This window comes from Hyla sarda, chromosome 2 (genome assembly GCF_029499605.1).
Source record: "Hyla sarda isolate aHylSar1 chromosome 2, aHylSar1.hap1, whole genome shotgun sequence".
NCBI lineage: Eukaryota > Metazoa > Chordata > Amphibia > Anura > Hylidae > Hyla > Hyla sarda.
In genome coordinates, this window is record NC_079190.1 from 341,539,559 (window position 1) to 341,558,226 (window position 18,668).

The 18,668-nt window shown below is 33.5% G+C and overlaps 24 non-coding genes across 24 annotated transcripts; all 24 read left to right on the plus strand.

Annotated features, from left to right (window-relative positions):
* Positions 1-193: 193 nt before the first annotated feature.
* Positions 194-410, plus strand: LOC130358948 (small nucleolar RNA U3). The gene has a single exon (XR_008889736.1). It is a non-coding gene; the product is annotated as a small nucleolar RNA U3 (small nucleolar RNA).
* Positions 411-977: 567 nt separating this feature from the next.
* Positions 978-1,194, plus strand: LOC130359225 (small nucleolar RNA U3). The gene has a single exon (XR_008889982.1). It is a non-coding gene; the product is annotated as a small nucleolar RNA U3 (small nucleolar RNA).
* Positions 1,195-1,752: 558 nt separating this feature from the next.
* Positions 1,753-1,969, plus strand: LOC130359070 (small nucleolar RNA U3). The gene has a single exon (XR_008889844.1). It is a non-coding gene; the product is annotated as a small nucleolar RNA U3 (small nucleolar RNA).
* A 566-nt stretch (positions 1,970-2,535) lies between these two features.
* On the plus strand, positions 2,536-2,752 carry LOC130360130 (small nucleolar RNA U3). Its single transcript, XR_008890608.1, has one exon. It is a non-coding gene; the product is annotated as a small nucleolar RNA U3 (small nucleolar RNA).
* Positions 2,753-3,308: 556 nt separating this feature from the next.
* Positions 3,309-3,525, plus strand: LOC130359059 (small nucleolar RNA U3). The gene has a single exon (XR_008889834.1). It is a non-coding gene; the product is annotated as a small nucleolar RNA U3 (small nucleolar RNA).
* Positions 3,526-4,092: 567 nt separating this feature from the next.
* LOC130359025 (small nucleolar RNA U3) lies at positions 4,093-4,309 on the plus strand. The gene has a single exon (XR_008889804.1). It is a non-coding gene; the product is annotated as a small nucleolar RNA U3 (small nucleolar RNA).
* Positions 4,310-4,875: 566 nt separating this feature from the next.
* Positions 4,876-5,093, plus strand: LOC130359138 (small nucleolar RNA U3). Its single transcript, XR_008889905.1, has one exon. It is a non-coding gene; the product is annotated as a small nucleolar RNA U3 (small nucleolar RNA).
* A 559-nt stretch (positions 5,094-5,652) lies between these two features.
* On the plus strand, positions 5,653-5,870 carry LOC130359100 (small nucleolar RNA U3). The gene has a single exon (XR_008889871.1). It is a non-coding gene; the product is annotated as a small nucleolar RNA U3 (small nucleolar RNA).
* A 568-nt stretch (positions 5,871-6,438) lies between these two features.
* On the plus strand, positions 6,439-6,655 carry LOC130360164 (small nucleolar RNA U3). Its single transcript, XR_008890637.1, has one exon. It is a non-coding gene; the product is annotated as a small nucleolar RNA U3 (small nucleolar RNA).
* A 558-nt stretch (positions 6,656-7,213) lies between these two features.
* LOC130360085 (small nucleolar RNA U3) lies at positions 7,214-7,430 on the plus strand. Its single transcript, XR_008890566.1, has one exon. It is a non-coding gene; the product is annotated as a small nucleolar RNA U3 (small nucleolar RNA).
* Positions 7,431-7,989: 559 nt separating this feature from the next.
* LOC130359026 (small nucleolar RNA U3) lies at positions 7,990-8,206 on the plus strand. The gene has a single exon (XR_008889805.1). It is a non-coding gene; the product is annotated as a small nucleolar RNA U3 (small nucleolar RNA).
* A 566-nt stretch (positions 8,207-8,772) lies between these two features.
* Positions 8,773-8,989, plus strand: LOC130359015 (small nucleolar RNA U3). Its single transcript, XR_008889795.1, has one exon. It is a non-coding gene; the product is annotated as a small nucleolar RNA U3 (small nucleolar RNA).
* A 558-nt stretch (positions 8,990-9,547) lies between these two features.
* Positions 9,548-9,764, plus strand: LOC130359268 (small nucleolar RNA U3). Its single transcript, XR_008890020.1, has one exon. It is a non-coding gene; the product is annotated as a small nucleolar RNA U3 (small nucleolar RNA).
* A 558-nt stretch (positions 9,765-10,322) lies between these two features.
* On the plus strand, positions 10,323-10,539 carry LOC130358939 (small nucleolar RNA U3). The gene has a single exon (XR_008889728.1). It is a non-coding gene; the product is annotated as a small nucleolar RNA U3 (small nucleolar RNA).
* A 567-nt stretch (positions 10,540-11,106) lies between these two features.
* Positions 11,107-11,323, plus strand: LOC130358975 (small nucleolar RNA U3). Its single transcript, XR_008889759.1, has one exon. It is a non-coding gene; the product is annotated as a small nucleolar RNA U3 (small nucleolar RNA).
* A 558-nt stretch (positions 11,324-11,881) lies between these two features.
* Positions 11,882-12,098, plus strand: LOC130359071 (small nucleolar RNA U3). The gene has a single exon (XR_008889845.1). It is a non-coding gene; the product is annotated as a small nucleolar RNA U3 (small nucleolar RNA).
* Positions 12,099-12,664: 566 nt separating this feature from the next.
* On the plus strand, positions 12,665-12,883 carry LOC130360125 (small nucleolar RNA U3). Its single transcript, XR_008890604.1, has one exon. It is a non-coding gene; the product is annotated as a small nucleolar RNA U3 (small nucleolar RNA).
* Positions 12,884-13,442: 559 nt separating this feature from the next.
* On the plus strand, positions 13,443-13,659 carry LOC130359354 (small nucleolar RNA U3). Its single transcript, XR_008890098.1, has one exon. It is a non-coding gene; the product is annotated as a small nucleolar RNA U3 (small nucleolar RNA).
* Positions 13,660-14,227: 568 nt separating this feature from the next.
* Positions 14,228-14,444, plus strand: LOC130358949 (small nucleolar RNA U3). The gene has a single exon (XR_008889737.1). It is a non-coding gene; the product is annotated as a small nucleolar RNA U3 (small nucleolar RNA).
* A 567-nt stretch (positions 14,445-15,011) lies between these two features.
* On the plus strand, positions 15,012-15,228 carry LOC130359084 (small nucleolar RNA U3). The gene has a single exon (XR_008889856.1). It is a non-coding gene; the product is annotated as a small nucleolar RNA U3 (small nucleolar RNA).
* A 558-nt stretch (positions 15,229-15,786) lies between these two features.
* On the plus strand, positions 15,787-16,003 carry LOC130359208 (small nucleolar RNA U3). The gene has a single exon (XR_008889967.1). It is a non-coding gene; the product is annotated as a small nucleolar RNA U3 (small nucleolar RNA).
* Positions 16,004-16,569: 566 nt separating this feature from the next.
* Positions 16,570-16,786, plus strand: LOC130360131 (small nucleolar RNA U3). The gene has a single exon (XR_008890609.1). It is a non-coding gene; the product is annotated as a small nucleolar RNA U3 (small nucleolar RNA).
* Positions 16,787-17,342: 556 nt separating this feature from the next.
* Positions 17,343-17,559, plus strand: LOC130359060 (small nucleolar RNA U3). Its single transcript, XR_008889835.1, has one exon. It is a non-coding gene; the product is annotated as a small nucleolar RNA U3 (small nucleolar RNA).
* A 567-nt stretch (positions 17,560-18,126) lies between these two features.
* LOC130360086 (small nucleolar RNA U3) lies at positions 18,127-18,343 on the plus strand. The gene has a single exon (XR_008890567.1). It is a non-coding gene; the product is annotated as a small nucleolar RNA U3 (small nucleolar RNA).
* Positions 18,344-18,668: the final 325 nt, after the last annotated feature.

Here is an 18,668-nt window from a genome sequence, read left to right on the forward strand (position 1 = left end):
ACTCTATCATACTCATGTTTGAAGGATTTCCATATAAACCTTCAACATACTTTGAAAAACTATTTTGTTTTTACTGACATTTGACACAACCTTTTTGTTTCACAACTCAAACTCGGAACTTTTGAAAATGATCTCAGCTTCAGTTAAAAGGTTAAACCGTATAGGTGGGAAAAATCTGAAAATCCTAATTGTTAGGGCTATACTTTCAAGGATCATTTTTAAAGTCTTTGAAGGGAGAAATGTGGCTGAAAGAGTCCAAGCTCACTATCCACAATGATGAGATTTAGAGCTTTCTTCTGAGCATGAAAGCGGTTGACAACATTGCAGTTTTGCAATGGTTGTCTGCTTTTGATGACTGTGTTCTTCTTTTTTTCAAAAGAAGTAATAGAAGAAAGTTCTTTCAGAGTGGTGAGTGTAGTATGTAACACCAAGTTATGTTAAATTAAAGTGTTAAACCATGCATTTCAATTCTCTACAGTGTTACTTGCTCTATCTTCTTTTTTAATCTACAGTTAACCATATAATAAACTTAAGAAAGTTTTGTATTTTTGAGCCAAAGCTCACGAGGCTGCTATAAAGTTTTTTTCATTACAAAAGTATCAAAACTCAGGTAACATATGCCCTGAGTCCGGTTTTATGATTGTAGGAAAGAGATGTTGTGGCATGACAAATATTTTATACTTTTTTTATGTTGAGATTTTCTTTAGTAAGGCTGGGTTAACATCTGGAATAGTTGAAGTCAGCCTAGATCTCGACGCAACTGATGACAACATGTACTCTATCATACTCATGTTTAAAGGATTTCAGTGATTTCCATATAAACCTTCAACATACTTTGAAAAACTATTTTGCTTTTACTGACATTTGACACAACCTTTTTGTTTCACAACTCAAACTCGGAACTTTTGAAAAGGATCTCGGCTTCAGTTAAAAGGTTAAACCGTATAGGTGGGAAAAATCTGAAAGCCCTAATTGTTAGGGCTATACTTTCAGATATCATTTCTAAAGTCTCTGAAGGGAGAAATGTGGCTGAAAGAGTCCAAGCTCACTATCCACAATGATGAGATTTAGAGCTTTCTTCTGAGTATGAAAACGGTTGTCAACATTGCAGTTTTGCAATGGTTGTCTGCTTTTGATGACTGTGTTCTTCTTTTTTTCAAAAGAAGTAATAGAAGAAAGTTCTTTCAGAGTGGTGAGTGTAGTATGTAACACCAAGTTATGTTAAATTAAAGTGTTAAACCATGCATTTCAAATCTCTACAGTGTTACTTGCTTTATCTTCTTTTTTAATCTACAGTTAACCATATAATAAACTTAAGAAAGTTTTTTATTTTTGAGCTAAAGCTCACGAGGCTGCTATAAAGTTTTTTTTTAGTACAAAAGTATCAAAACTCAGGTAACATATAACCTGAGTCCGGTTTTATGATTACAGGAAAGAGATGTTGTGGCATGACAAATATTTTATACTTTTTTATGTTGAGATTTTCTTTAGTAAGGCTGGGTTAACATCTGGAATAGTTGAACTCAGCCTAGATCTCGACGCAACTGATGACAACATGTACTCTATCATACTCATGTTTGAAGGATTTCCATATAAACCTTCAACATACTTTGAAAAACTATTTTGTTTTTACTGACATTTGACACAACCTTTTTGTTTCACAACTCAAACTCGGAACTTTTGAAAATGATCTCAGCTTCAGTTAAAAGATTAAACCGTATAGGTGGGAAAAATCTGAAACTCCTAATTGTTAGGGCTGTACTTTCAGGGATCATTTCTAAAGTCTTTGAAGGGAGAAATGTGGCTGAAAGAGTCCAAGCTCACTATCCACAATGATGAGATTTAGAGCTTTCTTCTGAGCATGAAAGCAGTTGACAATATTGCAGTTTTGCAATGGTTATCTGCTTTTGATGACTGTGTTCTTCTTTTTTTCAAAAGAAGTAATAGAAGGATGTTCTTTCAGAGTGGAGAGTGTAGTATGTAACACCAAGTTATGTTAAATTATAGTGTTAAACCATGCGTTTCAATTCTCTACTGTGTTACTTGCTCTATCTTCTTTTTTTAATCTACAGTTAACCATAAAATAAACTTAAGAAAGTTTTGTATTTTCGAGCCAAAGCTCACAAGGCTGCTATAAAGTTTTTTTATTACAAAAGTATCAAAACTCAGGTAACATATGCCCTGAGTCCGGTTTTATGATTGTAGGAAAGAGATGTTGTGGCATGACAAATATTTTATACTTTTTTATGTTGAGATTTTCTTTAGTAAGGCTGGGTTAACATCTGGAATAGTTGAACTCAGCCTAGATCTCGACGCAACTGATGACAACATGTACTCTATCATACTCATGTTTAAAGGATTTCATTGATTTCCATATAAACCTTCAACATACTTTGAAAAACTATTTTGTTTTTACTGACATTTGACACAACCTTTTTGTTTCACAACTCAAACTCGGAACTTTTGAAAATTATCTCAGCTTCAGTTAAAAGGTTAAACCGTATAGGTGGGAAAAATCTGAAAATCCTAATTGTTAGGGCTATACTTTCAGGGATCATTTCTAAAGTCTTTGAAGGGAGAAATGTGGCTGAAAGAGTCCAAGCTCACCATCCACAATGATGAGATCTAGAGCTTTCTTCTGAGCATGAAAGCGGTTGACAACATTGCAGTTTAGCAATGGTTGTCTGCTTTTGATGACTGTGTTCTTCTTTTTTTCAAAAGAAGTAATAGAAGAAAGTTCTTTCAGAGTGGTGAGTGTAGTATGTAACACCAAGTTATGTTAAATTAAAGTGTTAAACCATGCATTTCAATTCTCTACAGTGTTACTTGCTTTATCTTCTTTTTTAATCTACAGTTAACCATATAATAAACTTAAGAAAGTTTTGTATTTTTGAGCTAAAGCTCACGAGGCTGCTATAAATTTTTTTAGTACAAAAGTATCAAAACTCAGGTAACATATGACCTGAGTCCGGTTTTATTATTGTAGGAAAGAGATGTTGTGGCATGACAAATATTTTATACTTTTTTTATGTTGAGATTTTCTTTAGTAAGGCTGGGTTAACATCTGGAATAGTTGAACTTAGCCTAGATCTCGACGCAACTGATGACAACATGTACTCTATCATACTCATATTTGAAGGATTTCCATATAAACCTTCAACATACTTTGAAAAACTATTTTGTTTTTACTGACATTTGACACAACCTTTTTGTTTCACAACTCAAACTCGGAACTTTTGAAAATGATCTCAGCTTCAGTTAAAAGGTTAAACCGTATAGGTGTGAAAAATCTGAAAATCCTAATTGTTAGGGCTATACTTTCAGGGAACATTTCTAAAGTCTTTGAAGGGAGAAATGTGGCTGAAAGAGTCCAAGCTCACTATCCACAATGATGAGATTTAGAGCTTTCTTCTGAGCATGAAAGCGTTTGACAACATTGCATTTTTGCAATGGTTGTCTGCTTTTGATGACTGTGTTCTTCTTTTTTTCAAAAGAAGTAATAGAAGAAAGTTCTTTCAGAGTGGTGAGTGTAGTATGTAACACCAAGTTATGTTAAATTAAAGTGTTAAACCATGTGTTTCAATTCTCTACTGTGTTACTTGCTCTATCTTCTTATTTTAATCTACAGTTAACCATATAATAAACTTAAGAAAGTTTTGTATTTTTGAACCAAAGCTCAGGAGGCTGCTATAAAGTTTTTTTTAGTACAAAAGTGTCAAAACTCAGGTAACATATGCCCTGAGTCCGGTTTTTTGATTGTAGGAAAGAGATGTTGTGGCATGACAAATATTTTATACTTTTTTATGTTGAGATTTTCTTTAGTAAGGCTGGGTTAACATCTGGAATAGTTGAACTCAGCCTAGATCTCGACGCAACTGATGACAACATGTACTCTATCATACTCATGTTTAAAGGATTTCATTGATTTCCATATAAACCTTCAACATACTTTTAAAAACTATTTTGTTTTTACTGACATTTGACACAACCTTTTTGTTTCACAACTCAAACTCGGAACTTTTGAAAATTATCTCAGCTTCAGTTAAAAGGTTAAACCGTATAGGTGGGAAAAATCTGAAAATCCTAATTGTTAGGGCTATACTTTCAGGGATCATTTCTAAAGTCTTTGAAGGGAGAAATGTGGCTGAAAGAGTCCAAGCTCACCATCCACAATGATGAGATTTAGAGCTTTCTTCTGAGCATGAAAGCGGTTGACAACATTGCAGTTTAGCAATGGTTATCTGCTTTTGATGACTGTGTTCTTCTTTTTTTCAAAAGAAATAATAGAAGAAAGTTCTTTCAGAGTGGTGAGTGTAGTATGTAACACCAAGTTATGTTAAATTAAAGTGTTAAACCATGTGTTTCAATTCTCTACTGTGTTATTTGCTGAATCTTCTTTTTTAATCTACAGTTAACCATATAATAAACTTAAGAAAGTTTTGTATTTTTGAGCCAAAGCTCAGGAGGCTGCTATAAAATTTTTTTAGTACAAAGGTATCAAAACTCAGGTAACATATGCCCTGAGTCCGGTTTTTTGATTGTAGGAAAGAGATGTTGTGGCATGACAAATATTTTATACTTTTTTTATGTTGAGATTTTCTTTAGTAAGGCTGGCTTAACATCTGGAATAGTTGAACTCAGCCTAGATCTCGACGCAACTGATGACAACATGTACTCTATCATACTCATGTTTAAAGGATTTCATTGATTTCCATATAAACCTTCAACATACTTTTAAAAACTATTTTGTTTTTACTGACATTTGACACAACCTTTTTGTTTCACAACTCAAACTCGGAACTTTTGAAAATTATCTCAGCTTCAGTTAAAAGGTTAAACCGTATAGGTGGGAAAAATCTGAAAATCCTAATTGTTAGGGCTATACTTTCAGGGATCATTTCTAAAGTCTTTGAAGGGAAAAATGTGGCTGAAAGAGTCCAAGCTCACCATCCACAATGATGAGATCTAGAGCTTTCTTCTGAGCATGAAAGCGGTTGACAACATTGCAGTTTAGCAATGGTTGTCTGCTTTTTGATGACTGTGTTCTTCTTTTTTTCAAAAGAAATAATAGAAGAAAGTTCTTTCAGAGTGGTGAGTGTAGTATGTAACACCAAGTTATGTTAAATTAAAGTGTTAAACCATGTGTTTCAATTTTCTACTGTGTTACTTGCTCTATCTTCTTTTTTTAATCTACAGTTAACCATATAATAAACTTAAGAAAGTTTTGTATTTTTGAGCCAAAGCTCAGGAGGCTGCTATAAAGTTTTTTTTAGTACAAAGGTATCAAAACTCAGGTAACATATGCCCTGAGTCCGGTTTTTTGATTGTAGGAAAGAGATGTTGTGGCATGACAAATATTTTATACTTTTTTTATGTTGAGATTTTCTTTAGTAAGGCTGGGTTAACATCTGGAATAGTTGAACTCAGCCTAGATCTCGACGCAACTGATGACAACATGTACTCTATCATACTCATGTTTGAAGGATTTCCATATAAACCTTCAACATACTTTGAAAAACTATTTTGTTTTTACTGACATTTGACACAACCTTTTTGTTTCACAACTCAAACTCGGAACTTTTGAAAATGATCTCAGCTTCAGTTAAAAGGTTAAACCGTATAGGTGTGAAAAATCTGAAAATCCTAATTGTTAGGGCTATACTTTCAGGGATCATTTCTAAAGTCTTTGAAGGGAGAAATGTGGCTGAAAGAGTCCAAGCTCACTATCCACAATGATGAGATTTAGAGCTTTCTTCTGAGCATGAAAGCGGTTGACAACATTGCAGTTTTGCAATGGTTGTATGCTTTTGATGACTGTGTTCTTCTATTTTTTCAAAAGAAATAATAGAAGAAAGTTCTTTCAGAGTGGTGAGTGTAGTATGTAACACCAAGTTATGTTAAATTAAAGTGTTAAACCATGTGTTTCAATTTTCTACTGTGTTACTTGCTCTATCTTCTTTTTTTAATCTACAGTTAACCATATAATAAACTTAAGAAAGTTTTGTATTTTTGAGCCAAAGCTCAGGAGGCTGCTATAAAGTTGTTTTTAGTACAAAGGTATCAAAACTCAGGTAACATATGCCCTGAGTCCGGTTTTTTGATTGTAGGAAAGAGATGTTTTGGCATGACAAATATTTTATACTTTTTTTATGTTGAGATTTTCTTTAGTAAGGCTGGGTTAACATCTGGAATAGTTGAACTCAGCCTAGATCTCGACGCAACTGATGACAACATGTACTCTATCATACTCATGTTTAAAGGATTTCATTGATTTCCATATAAACCTTCAACATACTTTGAAAAACTATTTTGTTTTTACTGACATTTGACACAACCTTTTTGTTTCACAACTCAAACTCGGAACTTTTGAAAAGGATCTCGGCTTCAGTTAAAAGGTTAAACAGTATAGGTGGGAAAAATCTGAAATCCCTAATTGTTAGGGCTATACTTTCAGAGATCATTTCTAAAGTCTTTGAAGGGAGAAATGTGGCTGAAAGAGTCCAAGCTCACTATCCACAATGATGAGATTTAGAGCTTTCTTCTGAGCATGAAAGCGGTTGACAACATTGCAGTTTTGCAATGGTTGTCTGCTTTTGATGACTGTGTTCTTCTTTTTTTCAAAAGAAGTAATAGAAGAAAGTTCTTTCAGAGTGGTGAGTGTAGTATGTAACACCAAGTTATGTTAAATTAAACTGTTAAACCATGCATTTCAATTCTCTACAGTGTTACTTGCTTTATCTTCTTTTTTAATCTACAGTTAACCATATAATAAACTTAAGAAAGTTTTGTATTTTCGAGCCAAAGCTCACGAGGCTGCTATAAAGTTTTTTTTATTACAAAAGTATCAAAACTCAGGTAACATATGCCCTGAGTCCAATTTTTTGATTGTAGGAAAGAGATGTTGTGGCATGACAAATATTTTATACTTTTTTTATGTTGAGATTTTCTTTAGTAAGGCTGGGTTAACATCTGGAATAGTTGAACTCAGCCTAGATCTCGACGCAACTGATGACAACATGTACTCTATCATACTCATGTTTAAAGGATTTCCATATAAACCTTCAACATACTTTGAAAAACTATTTTGTTTTTACTGACATTTGACACAACCTTTTTGTTTCACAACTCAAACTCGGAACTTTTGAAAATGATCTCAGCTTCAGTTAAAAGGTTAAACCGTATAGGTGGGAAAAATCTGAAAATCTTAATTGTTAGGGCTATACTTTCAGGGATCATTTCTAAAGTCTTTGAAGGGAGAAATGTGGCTGAAAGAGTCCAAGCTCACTATCCACAATGATGAGATTTAGAGCTTTCTTCTGAGCATGAAAGCGGTTGACAACATTGCAGTTTTGCAATGGTTGTCTGCTTTTGATGACTGTGTTCTTCTTTTTTTCAAAAGAAGTAATAGAAGAAAGTTCTTTCAGAGTGGTGAGTGTAGTATGTAACACCAAGTTATGTTAAATTATAGTGTTAAACCATGTGTTTCAATTCTCTATAGTGTTACTTGCTCTCTCTTCTTTTTTTAATCTACAGTTAACCTTATAATAAACTTAAGAAAGTTTTGTATTTTCGAGCCAAAGCTCACGAGGCTGCTATAAAGTTTTTTTTTAGTACAAAAGTATCAAAACTCAGGTAACATATAACCTGAGTCCGGTTTTATGATTACAGGAAAGAGATGTTGTGGCATGACAAATATTTTATACTTTTTTTATGTTGAGATTTTCTTTAGTAAGGCTGGGTTAACATCTGGAATAGTTGAACTCAGCCTAGATCTCGACGCAACTGATGACAACATGTACTCTATCATACTCATGTTTAAAGGATTTCCATATAAACCTTCACATACTTTGAAAAACTATTTTGTTTTTACTGACATTTGACACAACCTTTTTGTTTCACAACTCAAACTCGGAACTTTTGAAAATTATCTCAGCTTCAGTTAAAAGGTTAAACCGTATAGGTGGGAAAAATCTGAAAATCCTAATTGTTAGGGCTATACTTTCAGGGATCATTTCTAAAGTCTTTGAAGGGAGAAATGTGGCTGAAAGAGTCCAAGCTCACCATCCACAATGATGAGATTTAGAGCTTTCTTCTGAGCATGAAAGCGGTTGACAACATTGCAGTTTAGCAATGGTTATCTGCTTTTGATGACTGTGTTCTTCTTTTTTTCAAAAGAAATAATAGAAGAAAGTTCTTTCAGAGTGGTGAGTGTAGTATGTAACACCAAGTTATGTTAAATTAAAGTGTTAAACCATGTGTTTCAATTCTCTACTGTGTTATTTGCTGAATCTTCTTTTTTAATCTACAGTTAACCATATAATAAACTTAAGAAAGTTTTGTATTTTTGAGCCAAAGCTCAGGAGGCTGCTATAAAATTTTTTTAGTACAAAGGTATCAAAACTCAGGTAACATATGCCCTGAGTCCGGTTTTTTGATTGTAGGAAAGAGATGTTGTGGCATGACAAATATTTTATACTTTTTTTATGTTGAGATTTTCTTTAGTAAGGCTGGGTTAACATCTGGAATAGTTGAACTCAGCCTAGATCTCGACGTAACTGATGACAACATGTACTCTATCATACTCATGTTTAAAGGATTTCATTGATTTCCATATAAACCTTCAACATACTTTGAAAAACTATTTTGTTTTTACTGACATTTGACACAACCTTTTTGTTTCACAACTCAAACTCGGAACTTTTGAAAATTATCTCAGCTTCAGTTAAAAGGTTAAACCGTATAGGTGGGAAAAATCTGAAAATCCTAATTGTTAGGGCTATACTTTCAGGGATCATTTCTAAAGTCTTTGAAGGGAGAAATGTGGCTGGAAGAGTCCAAGCTCACCATCCACAATGATGAGATCTAGAGCTTTCTTCTGAGCATGAAAGCGGTTGACAACATTGCAGTTTAGCAATGGTTGTCTGCTTTTGATGACTGTGTTCTTCTTTTTTTCAAAAGAAATAATAGAAGAAAGTTCTTTCAGAGTGGTGAGTGTAGTATGTAACACCAAGTTATGTTAAATTAAAGTGTTAAACCATGTGTTTCAATTCTCTACTGTGTTACTTGCTCTATCTTCTTATTTTAATCTACAGTTAACCATATAATAAACTTAAGAAAGTTTTGTATTTTTGAACCAAAGCTCAGGAGGCTGCTATAAAGTTTTTTTTAGTACAAAAGTGTCAAAACTCAGGTAACATATGCCCTGAGTCCGTTTTTTTGATTGTAGGAAAGAGATGTTGTGGCATGACAAATATTTTATACTTTTTTTATGTTGAGATTTTCTTTAGTAAGGCTGGGTTAACATCTGGAATAGTTGAACTCAGCCTAGATCTCGACGCAACTGATGAAAACATGTACTCTATCATACTCATGTTTAAAGGATTTCCATATAAACCCTCACATCCTTTGAAAAACTATTTTGTTTTTACTGACATTTGACACAACCTTTTTGTTTCACAACTCAAACTCGGAACTTTAGAAAATGTTCTCAGCTTCAGTTAAAAGGTTAAACCGTATAGGTGGGAAAAATCTGAAAATCCTAATTGTTAGGGCTATATTTTCAGGGATCATTTCTAAAGTCTTTGATGGAAGAAATGTGGCTGAAAGAGTCCAAGCTCACTATCCACAATGATGAGATTTAGAGCTTTTTTCTGAGCATGAAAGCGGTTGACAACATTGCAGTTTTACAATGGTTGGCTGCTTTTGATGACTGTGTTCTTCTTTTTTTCAAAAGAAGTAATAGAAGAAAGTTCTTTCAGAGTGGTGAGGGTAGTATGTAACACCAAGTTATGTTAAATTAAACTGTTAAACCATGCATTTCAATTCTCTACAGTGGTACTTGCTTTATCTTCTTTTTTAATCTACAGTTAACCATATAATAAACTTAATAAAGTTTTGTATTTTCGAGCCAAAGCTCACGAGGCTGCTATAAAGTTTTTTTTATTACAAAAGTATCAAAACTCAGGTAACATATGCCCTGAGTCCAATTTTTTGATTGTAGGAAAGAGATGTTGTGGCATGACAAATATTTTATACTTTTTTTATGTTGAGATTTTCTTTAGTAAGGCTGGGTTAACATCTGGAATAGTTGAACTCAGCCTAGATCTCGACGCAACTGATGACAACATGTACTCTATCATACTCATGTTTAAAGGATTTCCATATAAACCTTCAACATACTTTGAAAAACTATTTTGTTTTTACTGACATTTGACACAACCTTTTTGTTTCACAACTCAAACTCGGAACTTTTGAAAATGATCTCAGCTTCAGTTAAAAGGTTAAACCGTATAGGTGGGAAAAATCTGAAAATCCTAATTGTTAGGGCTATACTTTCAGGGATCGTTTCTAAAGTCTTTGAAGGGAGAAATGTGGCTGAAAGAGTCCAAGCTCACTATCCACAATGATGAGATTTAGAGCTTTCTTCTGAGCATGAAAGCGGTTGACAACATTGCAGTTTTGCAATGGTTGTCTGCTTTTGATGACTGTGTTCTTCTTTTTTTCAAAAGAAGTAATAGAAGAAAGTTCTTTCAGAGTGGTGAGTGTAGTATGTAACACCAAGTTATGTTAAATTATAGTGTTAAACCATGCGTTTCAATTCTCTACAGTGTTACTTGCTTTATCTTCTTTTTTAATCTACAGTTAACCATATAATAAACTTAAGAAAGTTTTGTATTTTTGAGCCAAAGCTCAGGAGGCTGCTATAAAGTTTTTTTTAGTACAAAGGTATCAAAACTCAGGTAACATATGTCCTGAGTCCGGTTTTTTGATTGTAGGATAGAGATGTTGTGGCATGACAAATATTTTATACTTTTTTTATGTTGAGATTTTCTTTAGTAAGGCTGGGTTAACATCTGGAATAGTTGAACTCAGCCTAGATCTCGACGTAACTTATGACAACATGTACTCTATCATACTCATGTTTAAAGGATTTCATTGATTTCCATATAAACCTTCAACATACTTTGAAAAACTATTTTGTTTTTACTGACATTTGACACAACCTTTTTGTTTCACAACTCAAACTCGGAACTTTTGAAAATGATCTCAGCTTCATTTAAAAGGTTAAACCGTATAGGTGGGAAAAATCTGAAAATCCTAATTGTTAGGGCTATACTTTCAGGGATCATTTCTAAAGTCTTTGAAGGGAGAAATGTGGCTGAAAGAGTCCAAGCTCACTATCCACAATGATGAGATTTAAAGCTTTCTTCTGAGCATGAAAGCGGTTGACAACATTGCAGTTTTGCAATGGTTGTCTGCTTTTGATGACTGTGTTCTTCTTTTTTTCAAAAGAAGTAATAGAAGAAAGTTCTTTCAGAGTGGTGAGTGTAGTATGTAACACCAAGTTATGTTAAATTAAAGTGTTAAACCATGCATTTCAAATCTCTACAGTGTTACTTGCTTTATCTTCTTTTTTAATCTACAGTTAACCATATAATAAACTTAAGAAAGTTTTTTATTTTTGAGCTAAAGCTCACGAGGCTGCTATAAAGTTTTTTTTTAGTACAAAAGTATCAAAACTCAGGTAACATATAACCTGAGTCCGGTTTTATGATTACAGGAAAGAGATGTTGTGGCATGACAAATATTTTATACTTTTTTATGTTGAGATTTTCTTTAGTAAGGCTGGGTTAACATCTGGAATAGTTGAACTCAGCCTAGATCTCGACGCAACTGATGACAACATGTACTCTATGATACTCATGTTTGAAGGATTTCCATATAAACCTTCAACATACTTTGAAAAACTATTTTGTTTTTACTGACATTTGACACAACCTTTTTGTTTCACAACTCAAACTCGGAACTTTTGAAAATGATCTCAGCTTCAGTTAAAAGATTAAACCGTATAGGTGGGAAAAATCTGAAACTCCTAATTGTTAGGGCTGTACTTTCAGGGATCATTTCTAAAGTCTTTGAAGGGAGAAATGTGGCTGAAAGAGTCCAAGCTCACTATCCACAATGATGAGATTTAGAGCTTTCTTCTGAGCATGAAAGCAGTTGACAATATTGCAGTTTTGCAATGGTTATCTGCTTTTGATGACTGTGTTCTTCTTTTTTTCAAAAGAAGTAATAGAAGGATGTTCTTTCAGAGTGGAGAGTGTAGTATGTAACACCAAGTTATGTTAAATTATAGTGTTAAACCATGCGTTTCAATTCTCTACTGTGTTACTTGCTCTATCTTCTTTTTTTAATCTACAGTTAACCATATAATAAACTTAAGAAAGTTTTGTATTTTCGAGCCAAAGCTCACAAGGCTGCTATAAAGTTTTTTTATTACAAAAGTATCAAAACTCAGGTAACATATGCCCTGAGTCCGGTTTTATGATTGTAGGAAAGAGATGTTGTGGCATGACAAATATTTTAGACTTTTTTATGTTGAGATTTTCTTTAGTAAGGCTGGGTTAACATCTGGAATAGTTGAACTCAGCCTAGATCTCGACGCAACTGATGACAACATGTACTCTATCATACTCATGTTTAAAGGATTTCATTGATTTCCATATAAACCTTCAACATACTTTGAAAAACTATTTTGTTTTTACTGACATTTGACACAACCTTTTTGTTTCACAACTCAAACTCGGAACTTTTGAAAATGATCTCAGCTTCAGTTAAAAGGTTAAACCGTATAGGTGGGAAAAATCTGAAAATCCTAATTGTTAGGGCTATACTTTCAGGGATCATTTCTAAAGTCTTTGAAGGGAGAAATGTGTCTGAAAGAGTCCAAGCTCACAATCCACAATGATGAGATTTAGAGCTTTCTTCTGAGCATGAAAGCGGTTGACAACATTGCAGTTTTGCAATGGTTGTCTGCTTTTGATGACTGTGTTCTTCTTTTTTTTTCAAAAGAAGTAATAGAAGAAAGTTCTTTCAGAGTGGTGAGCGTAGTATGTAACACCAAGTTATGTTAAATTAAAGTGTTAAACCATGCGTTTCAATTCTCTACTGTGTTACTTGCTCTATCTTCGTTTTTTAATCTACAGTTAACCATATAATAAACTTAAGAAAGTTTTGTATTTTTGAGCCAAAGCTCACGAGGCTGCTATAAAGTTTTTTTCATTACAAAAGTATCAAAACTCAGGTAACATATGCCCTGAGTCCGGTTTTATGATTGTAGGAAAGAGATGTTGTGGCATGACAAATATTTTATTCTTTTTTTATGTTGAGATTTTCTTTAGTAAGGCTGGGTTAACATCTGGAATAGTTGAACTCAGCCTAGATCTCGATGCAACTGATGACAACATGTACTCTATCATACTCATGTTTGAAGGATTTCCATATAAACCTTCAACATACTTTGAAAAACTATTTTGTTTTTACTGACATTTGACACAACCTTTTTGTTTCACAACTCAAACTCGGAACTTTTGAAAATGATCTCAGCTTCAGTTAAAAGGTTAAACCGTATAGGTGGGAAAAATCTGAAAATCCTAATTGTTAGGGCTATACTTTCAAGGATTATTTGTAAAGTCTTTGAAGGGAGAAATGTGGTTGAAAGAGTCCAAGCTCACAATCCACACTGATGAGATTTAGAGCTTTCTTCTGAGCATGAAAGCGTTTGACAACATTGCAGTTTTGCAATGGTTGTCTGCTTTTGATGACTGTGTTCTTCTTTTTTTCAAAAGAAGTAATAGAAGAAAGTTCTTTCAGAGTGGTGAGTGTAGTATGTAACACCAAGTTATGTTAAATTAAAGTGTTAAACCATGCGTTTCAATTCTCTACTGTGTTACTTGCTCTATCTTCTTTTTTTAATCTACAGTTAACCATATAATAAACTTAAGAAAGTTTTGTATTTTGGAGCCAAAGCTCAGGAGGCTGCTATAAAGTTTTTTTTAGTACAAAAGTATCAAAACTCAGGTAACATATGCCCTGAGTCCGGTTTTTGGATTGTTGGAAAGAGATGTTGTGGCATGACAAATATTTTATACTTTTTTTATGTTGAGATTTTCTTTAGTAAGGCTGGGTTAACATCTAGAATAGTTGAACTCAGTCTAGATCTCGACGCAACTGATGACAACATGTACTCTATCATACTCATGTTTAAAGGATTTCATTGATTTCCATATAAACCTTCAACATACTTTGAAAAACTATTTTGTTTTTACTGACATTTGACACAACCTTTTTGTTTCACAACTCAAACTCGGAACTTTTGAAAATGATCTCAGCTTCAGTTAAAAGGTTAAACCGTATAGGTGGGAAAAATCTGAAAATCCTAATTGTTAGGGCTATACTTTCAAGGATCATTTTTAAAGTCTTTGAAGGGAGAAATGTGGCTGAAAGAGTCCAAGCTCACTATCCACAATGATGAGATTTAGAGCTTTCTTCTGAGCATGAAAGCGGTTGACAACATTGCAGTTTTGCAATGGTTGTCTGCTTTTGATGACTGTGTTCTTCTTTTTTTCAAAAGAAGTAATAGAAGAAAGTTCTTTCAGAGTGGTGAGTGTAGTATGTAACACCAAGTTATGTTAAATTAAAGTGTTAAACCATGCATTTCAATTCTCTACAGTGTTACTTGCTCTATCTTCTTTTTTAATCTACAGTTAACCATATAATAAACTTAAGAAAGTTTTGTATTTTTGAGCCAAAGCTCACGAGGCTGCTATAAAGTTTTTTTCATTACAAAAGTATCAAAACTCAGGTAACATATGCCCTGAGTCCGGTTTTATGATTGTAGGAAAGAGATGTTGTGGCATGACAAATATTTTATACTTTTTTTATGTTGAGATTTTCTTTAGTAAGGCTGGGTTAACATCTGGAATAGTTGAAGTCAGCCTAGATCTCGACGCAACTGATGACAACATGTACTCTATCATACTCATGTTTAAAGGATTTCAGTGATTTCCATATAAACCTTCAACATACTTTGAAAAACTATTTTGCTTTTACTGACATTTGACACAACCTTTTTGTTTCACAACTCAAACTCGGAACTTTTGAAAAGGATCTCGGCTTCAGTTAAAAGGTTAAACCGTATAGGTGGGAAAAATCTGAAAGCCCTAATTGTTAGGGCTAAACTTTCAGAGATCATTTCTAAAGTCTCTGAAGGGAGAAATGTGGCTGAAAGAGTCCAAGCTCACTATCCACAATGATGAGATTTAGAGCTTTCTTCTGAGTATGAAAACGGTTGTCAACATTGCAGTTTTGCAATGGTTGTCTGCTTTTGATGACTGTGTTCTTCTTTTTTTCAAAAGAAGTAATAGAAGAAAGTTCTTTCAGAGTGGTGAGTGTAGTATGTAACACCAAGTTATGTTAAATTAAAGTGTTAAACCATGCATTTCAAATCTCTACAGTGTTACTTGCTTTATCTTCTTTTTTAATCTACAGTTAACCATATAATAAACTTAAGAAAGTTTTTTATTTTTGAGCTAAAGCTCACGAGGCTGCTATAAAGTTTTTTTTTAGTACAAAAGTATCAAAACTCAGGTAACATATAACCTGAGTCCGGTTTTATGATTACAGGAAAGAGATGTTGTGGCATGACAAATATTTTATACTTTTTTATGTTGAGATTTTCTTTAGTAAGGCTGGGTTAACATCTGGAATAGTTGAACTCAGCCTAGATCTCGACGCAACTGATGACAACATGTACTCTATCATACTCATGTTTGAAGGATTTCCATATAAACCTTCAACATACTTTGAAAAACTATTTTGTTTTTACTGACATTTGACACAACCTTTTTGTTTCACAACTCAAACTCGGAACTTTTGAAAATGATCTCAGCTTCAGTTAAAAGATTAAACCGTATAGGTGGGAAAAATCTGAAACTCCTAATTGTTAGGGCTGTACTTTCAGGGATCATTTCTAAAGTCTTTGAAGGGAGAAATGTGGCTGAAAGAGTCCAAGCTCACTAGCCACAATGATGAGATTTAGAGCTTTCTTCTGAGCATGAAAGCAGTTGACAATATTGCAGTTTTGCAATGGTTATCTGCTTTTGATGACTGTGTTCTTCTTTTTTTCAAAAGAAGTAATAGAAGGATGTTCTTTCAGAGTGGAGAGTGTAGTATGTAACACCAAGTTATGTTAAATTATAGTGTTAAACCATGCGTTTCAATTCTCTACTGTGTTACTTGCTCTATCTTCTTTTTTTAATCTACAGTTAACCATAAAATAAACTTAAGAAAGTTTTGTATTTTCGAGCCAAAGCTCACAAGGCTGCTATAAAGTTTTTTTATTACAAAAGTATCAAAACTCAGGTAACATATGCCCTGAGTCCGGTTTTATGATTGTAGGAAAGAGATGTTGTGGCATGACTAATATTTTATACTTTTTTATGTTGAGATTTTCTTTAGTAAGGCTGGGTTAACATCTGGAATAGTTGAACTCAGCCTAGATCTCGACGGAACTGATGACAACATGTACTCTATCATACTCATGTTTAAAGGATTTCATTGATTTCCATATAAACCTTCAACATACTTTGAAAAACTATTTTGTTTTTACTGACATTTGACACAACCTTTTTGTTTCACAACTCAAACTCGGAACTTTTGAAAATTATCTCAGCTTCAGTTAAAAGGTTAAACCGTATAGGTGGGAAAAATCTGAAAATCCTAATTGTTAGGGCTATACTTTCAGGGATCATTTCTAAAGTCTTTGAAGGGAGAAATGTGGCTGAAAGAGTCCAAGCTCACCATCCACAATGATGAGATCTAGAGCTTTCTTCTGAGCATGAAAGCGGTTGACAACATTGCAGTTTAGCAATGGTTGTCTGCTTTTGATGACTGTGTTCTTCTTTTTTTCAAAAGAAGTAATAGAAGAAAGTTCTTTCAGAGTGGTGAGTGTAGTATGTAACACCAAGTTATGTTAAATTAAAGTGTTAAACCATGCATTTCAATTCTCTACAGTGTTACTTGCTTTATCTTCTTTTTTAATCTACAGTTAACCATATAATAAACTTAAGAAAGTTTTGTATTTTTGAGCTAAAGCTCACGAGGCTGCTATAAATTTTTTTAGTACAAAAGTATCAAAACTCAGGTAACATATGACCTGAGTCCGGTTTTATTATTGTAGGAAAGAGATGTTGTGGCATGACAAATATTTTATACTTTTTTTATGTTGAGATTTTCTTTAGTAAGGCTGGGTTAACATCTGGAATAGTTGAACTCAGCCTAGATCTCGACGCAACTGATGACAACATGTACTCTATCATACTCATATTTGAAGGATTTCCATAGAAACCTTCAACATACTTTGAAAAACTATTTTGTTTTTACTGACATTTGACACAACCTTTTTGTTTCACAACTCAAACTCGGAACTTTTGAAAATGATCTCAGCTTCAGTTAAAAGGTTAAACCGTATAGGTGTGAAAAATCTGAAAATCCTAATTGTTAGGGCTATACTTTCAGGGAACATTTCTAAAGTCTTTGAAGGGAGAAATGTGGCTGAAAGAGTCCAAGCTCACTATCCACAATGATGAGATTTAGAGCTTTCTTCTGAGCATGAAAGCGTTTGACAACATTGCATTTTTGCAATGGTTGTCTGCTTTTGATGACTGTGTTCTTCTTTTTTTCAAAAGAAGTAATAGAAGAAAGTTCTTTCAGAGTGGTGAGTGTAGTATGTAACACCAAGTTATGTTAAATTAAAGTGTTAAACCATGTGTTTCAATTCTCTACTGTGTTACTTGCTCTATCTTCTTATTTTAATCTACAGTTAACCATATAATAAACTTAAGAAAGTTTTGTATTTTTGAACCAAAGCTCAGGAGGCTGCTATAAAGTTTTTTTTAGTACAAAAGTGTCAAAACTCAGGTAACATATGCCCTGAGTCCGGTTTTTTGATTGTAGGAAAGAGATGTTGTGGCATGACAAATATTTTATACTTTTTTATGTTGAGATTTTCTTTAGTAAGGCTGGGTTAACATCTGGAATAGTTGAACTCAGCCTAGATCTCGACGCAACTGATGACAACATGTACTCTATCATACTCATGTTTAAAGGATTTCATTGATTTCCATATAAACCTTCAACATACTTTGAAAAACTATTTTGTTTTTACTGACATTTGACACAACCTTTTTGTTTCACAACTCAAACTCGGAACTTTTGAAAATGATCTCAGCTTCAGTTAAAAGGTTAAACCGTATAGGTGGGAAAAATCTGAAAATCTTAATTGTTAGGGCTATACTTTCAGGGATCATTTCTAAAGTCTTTGAAGGGAGAAATGTGGCTGAAAGAGTCCAAGCTCACTATCCACAATGATGAGATTTAGAGCTTTCTTCTGAGCATGAAAGCGGTTGACAACATTGCAGTTTTGCAATGGTTGTCTGCTTTTGATGACTGTGTTCTTCTTTTTTTCAAAAGAAGTAATAGAAGAAAGTTCTTTCAGAGTGGTGAGTGTAGTATGTAACACCAAGTTATGTTAAATTATAGTGTTAAACCATGCGTTTCAATTCTCTATAGTGTTACTTGCTCTCTCTTCTTTTTTTAATCTACAGTTAACCATATAATAAACTTAAGAAAGTTTTGTATTTTCGAGCCAAAGCTCACGAGGCTGCTATAAAGTTTTTTTTATTACAAAAGTATCAAAACTCAGGTAACATATGCCCTGAGTCCGGTTTTTTGATTGTAGGAAAGAGATGTTGTGGCATGACAAATATTTTATACTTTTTTTATGTTGAGATTTTCTTTAGTAAGGCTGGGTTAACATCTGGAATAGT